The sequence below is a fragment of the Vipera berus genome (assembly GCF_964194415.1).
Source record: "Vipera berus genome assembly, chromosome: 1".
Classification (NCBI taxonomy): Eukaryota; Metazoa; Chordata; class Lepidosauria; order Squamata; family Viperidae; genus Vipera; species Vipera berus.
Window position 1 is genome coordinate 307,390,865 of NC_138202.1, and position 5,587 is coordinate 307,396,451.

The window sequence follows — 5,587 nt, forward strand, 5'->3', positions numbered from 1 at the left end:
ATTTTTCTGCTCCACATCCTTGAAACATTTACCCAGCTCATGAGTGAGACAAGTCTAAGTCATTCTAAGCTGCACAAGTCTCAGAGCTGTATATTCACTCCTACCTCCCCTTACTCAAATTTGGTTCAAAGAGCAGGCACAAGGAATATAAAGTTGGATAGGCTACTTTGAAAAGAAGTCAGATTACTTCAATTAGACTACTGCAACGCTCTCTACATGGGGCTGCCCTTGAGGACCACCCGGAGGCTTCAACTGATGCAGAATGCGGCCGCGCGAGTTGTGATGGGGGTTTCCCGATACTCCCATGTAACACCTCTACTCCGCGAGCTGCATTGGCTTCCGGTTGCCCTCCGGGTGAGATTCAAGGTGCTGGTGATGACCTATAAAGCCCTAAATGGCTTGGGTCCGGGATATCTGAGGGAACACCTGCTGCCAGCATCAAGCTCCCTTCGTCCAGTGCGCTCCCACAGGGAGGGTCTTCTCAGGGTGCCGCCGGTTAAAGATTGCCAGCGGGTAACACCCAGGGGTAGGGCCTTCTCAGTGGGTGCGCCTGCCCTCTGGAACCAGCTGCCCGCGGAGCTTAGGACTGCCCCTGACCTCCGTTCATTCCGCCGGGACCTGAAGACCTGGCTCTTTGAGCTCTCTGGCCCAGGCTGAGAATTTTAATTTTAACTGGGGTTTTTTATTTTTCTCTCAGGGACTGATTTAATCTTTTTAATTGTTTTAACTTTTGTATTGATTTTTCTTTTAAACACCCTGTAAACCGCCCTGAGTCCTTCGGGAAAGGGCGGTATATAAATATAAATAGATAGATAGATAGATAGATAGATGATAGATAGATAGATAGATAGATAGATAGATAGATAGATAGATAGATAGATAGATAGATAACCTGAAACAGGCAACAGGTAAGTTCCATGTTGGTACTGCACAAGTAGTACTCAACTTACAATCATTCATTCAGCATCTGTTCAAAGTTATGGTGGCACAGAATGGCTCCTGAAGTTACAGCACCTCCATGGTCATGTGTTCAAAATTTGAGTGTCTGGTAGCCCGCCCACACTTACAACCAAAGGGGCACTTCAGTTTCCCTGACTTGTCTCTCTCTCCCCCATCTATGAACTTTTGGCCCCCTCCACTCCATGGGTCCTACTGCCCTTGTTGACCTTTGTCATATTCTTGTTCCCACTGCTGACAAGGTGTGCTCATTCTGGCTCTTTGAGAGGCAACTGCTAGCCATACGAGACTTTCTTCCCAGGTTGCACATGGTGAATTCCTTACGAGATTTGGAAAAGATGGCCTCACAGGGCCAGCAGCTGCCTTGCATAGAGCCAGGCAGGACACCTCATTAACATCAAGAACAAGAAGATGGCAGTGGTCAACTGATTGGTTGCATGCAGAATGGTGAAGGGGACTGGGACCAGACTGGGGTGGCTGCAACTTTGGCTTTGTGATGCACTGATGTGCCCACAAGGAAAAACAATACCTTGGAAGAATCAAGGTTTGGAGGTGAGAGGGACCAATCCTAGAACAGCTTGGATTAGGATAGGTCCTTGGTTAATGAATAATGGGATTCAGTTAAAGATGGCAAGAGGAATGCTGGGATTGCCATCACTAAGCAATTTGGTCACATGATGTCACAGTTTACAGCTGCATCACTGAGCAATGGAAATTCCAGTCCCAATAATGGTTGTGATTACCTGTACAGTTTTCTGCCAGCTCCAGGAATGGGGAATTCTTCAACATAGCAATGCATGGCTGGTACTCAGAATATTTAACTGTGGGAAAAAGATTAAATATTTCCCAAATCACCATACCTCCAAATTGCCTTTCAGCTACCTTGGAATCAGTAGCACTCTGAACAGTAGAATACATTTTGACTTTTGTTGATTAAGGCTAACTTAATAATAAATAAAAATATTTTTAACTTTTTTAAATGGACAGAGGGCTCTAGTGATGTCGTGCATACTTATTTCACAGAGAAAAGGTCAGCTATCTATTCATGGCAGAGGCTATGCATTTTTCCTTCCAGGTAAGCAGTTCTTTGGTTTACTACATCTATTAACAATACACTTTGAAAACCAGAAGCAAGAGGAAATGATGTTATTCTCATAATATGAATTATAATGGAAAGGAAGGGATAACTTTTTCCTGTTTAGATAGAGCTTTCCTGGCTGCTAAATCCATGTGTAATTCACCATACTTGAGCTTGGAGAAAACACTCTGAAACTTGCTGCTTCTATTGTTGGTCCTGCCTTGGTTGCCTCTGTTTCAAGCCCTTATTTAGGCCCTTGGTAGCCCCAGCCAACACAGCCAAGGGGAAGAGATGGTGTGCTGTAGATCTTCTGGAGGAGTCCTAATCTCACTCCCAGAAGTAGGAAGGAAGATTTAGATTCCAGAAATCTAGAACCTTAACTACCAGACTCTGATTCACAGATCGTTTGGTGTATTAACTCTTTCATTCCCTTCTGTGTTTGGGCTAGCAAAGTAACTTAAGGCAGCATCTTAACAGCTCAGATAAATTATCTCACTTTTTAAAAATGCTACTAATTGGATGATGCATAGTGTTACTGTACAAGTAAGAGAGAATCCACTATAGATAAAGGAAAGTCAGACTCACTGAGAATAAGCTGCCATTTATAATAGAAAAAAATGCAAAACTTGATACGCTGGAACATGCTAAAGCAACGTGGCTTCTCTTAGTATATCTTACTCCTTTCCTACCAACACTGTAGTGATGCTAGAGATCCAAGAATCTTTAGATACAGCCCTTGCAAATAATCCAGGTGTAAAACCTCATACATACCCCAGCAACTTCATGTCCTCACAGATAAGTGCAGAGATAGAAAAACCAAGAGCCCTGCCTTTCTGTAAGATGGAAACTTAGGAATTTTTACTCCAGCAAAATTGGAGTCACCATAGCAGACAAAAAGAGAATTTGAAAATCTTTCTTCAGCTGGCCCTATTAGATGCCTGGGGGAATAGATCAGGCAGCAAAAATTAGAAGTGTTTGGCATTCTGATAAGCTGTTTAAGCTTGATGGATCACAAGGTATGTAGCCTTGGAGAATGTCAACTACAGTCTCTTGTTTATGTTTTCACCATATAACTACAAGGTGGGAGGAACTGGATTAAAGGAGGCCATCATTGGTGATTTTGCTGAAGCTGACCTAATTTGTCTGAATAGACTGGAACGCTGCTTGGGAACATTCCAAGACACATAATTATCATTCTGAATTTGTGGAGTGGCAGGTAGATGGCTCTAAGGTCAGTCCCAGCCATCTCTGGTTGAAGTAATCATGCAGCAGAAGATGGAAAACATTTGTTTTCTACAGAGTATTAGAGGGCTATTCTTGAGGTAAAATCACAGAATTTGAACTGAAATGTACCTCAGAGGTACAATCCAAACTCTTGTCCAGTGCAGGATTCACTAGGGCATTTCTGACAGATGATCATCTAATCTCTGAAAATAGAGACAGAAAATATAAAAATTAAGAGTTGATAAAAGATAGCAGTAACTTTGCCATCTTCCTCATACTTAACAAGCTCACTAACCTACATGACATAAAGTACTTTGTCAAATGCTCTATTGAAATCAAGATATATTAAATCCATAGCCTTCCAGCAATCTATAAAAAAATTACCTAGTCAGCAAATGAGGTAAAACTAATCTAGCAAAACTTATTCCTAACAAATTCACCCTAATGGTGTGGAATGCTACTTATGGTAAATTCCACATAGTTTTCAACGCATTTATAAATCTTTTTATTATCTACTTTGCAATTTCCCTAAGGGTTAATGTCAGACTGATTAATTTGCTGATTGCTGATTGTTTTCCTCCTTTTTTACAGATAGAAACAATTGCTCTCTTGTAGTCACCTGGCATTTCACTGATTCTTCAGGATTTCTCAAAGAATCATTCCATAAGATTTCAACCAGATCACTATTTCAGTAATTTAGAATGTGATTTATCTGGTTCTAGAAATTTAAATTCATTCAAAATAAAGATACCCCCGACCATATTACTAACAATCTCAAGCTTCAGTCCAGCCCCTCCTGCTATTATCCCTCCTGCTTTGACAAAAAACAGAAAGACCACAAAAAGAGCATGAAGGATTTTAAAGGAGCATAAAAGAACATATTCCTGAATCTCGTTTTATTAATTTATTATGGATCGACTTCTAAAGAGCTAGCTTGCCTGCAGGTTTCAGCTCATTCTTTTTAAAAATACAATCTGACCATATGAGTCCTGTGCTAGAGAAAAGATCTCTATTTTTATGAATCCTGCTCTGGATGTACAGTAGAAATTGAGTTTATTGACTTATTTCCACAGTAACCTGCACCAGTCCGTGATAATTAGAAAAATTTGCATCTGACTGCTGAAACAGATGGTCTTTACAGCTCTGTACCAATGTTCATCAGATTTTGCAAGTTGACAAAGCTTTCTACATGGTCCTCTGTCATTCTAAAGACTTGTCTCCAGAAATAAATTCAGCTAAAAATGGTTAGGCTCCATATCTTTGCAGTGCTGCTAATTAAATTAATTCCTCCACCAACATTTTGAAATTAGATGAAACTATCTGAAAAATGGGCAAGTGCAAACATTACTTTGTCAGCATGAGACACGCATGGCATTTTAATACTCTTCTTAACTATAATGAAGCAGTAATTTCTCCTAATTGGTGAGACGCTGATTTTACAGGAAATGTGATTCACTCATTGGTACAGATGGCAACGAGAGAGAAAAGGAATGGAACAAAGAAAAAAAATCAGACTGATAAATAGGTGCAGTATCATTGTCCTATTGTACACGTGCTACCAAGAGCCTGTACCAACTAAAGTCCAATTTTTGGAAATTAATCTATTAAACTATTTTATAAATAAATTATAAGAGATTAGCTTGTAGCTGTTTAAAACTCAAAGACTACAACTCTATACACAATTCTTTGAATTAAATCCCATTAAAATCCAAATTTTCTAAGTTTGCAACAAATTGCGCTGCAAGAGATTTAAATAATAGCGAAAAATAGTCAGGACTGAGTTTGGCTCATCTTTTCCCAGGCAAATGCTTTCCAGAAACCAGAAATTTCTGAAGCAGAACATTGATAAAATATTGCTAAAGTTAAGCCTTTTTAAAGTATGTTTTTTCTATGGATAGTTACTATTTTTATGGATAGTGGGGAAAGTCATGGAACAGGCATTCTACATACTAGTCACCAGTATTAGAATAGAACCTTAAAAAAAAACTAAATAAAATTCCAGGCTGATGAATGAACAAGATCACACTCACTGAAAGAAATATCTTCAAAATATGCTTTGAAGAACATAGTGTCTGAAAAACATTCTACAGTCATATTGGTCAGAGCCTTAAAATATTATCCAAACAGGCTGTGGGGAAGCCATGCAAACAGAGTTGTGTGTTTTTCTTAATGTACTAAGGAAATTCCTTGTAAATAGACCTTTTCCACTATCCAAACAGACACAGAACTGAAATCTTTTCTTTCTTCTGAAATAGAATATGTGGAGTTACAGAATTAGATGCTCAGTTTGTTCACAGAATGGTGTCTGGAAGGAATCTGAAGACCACT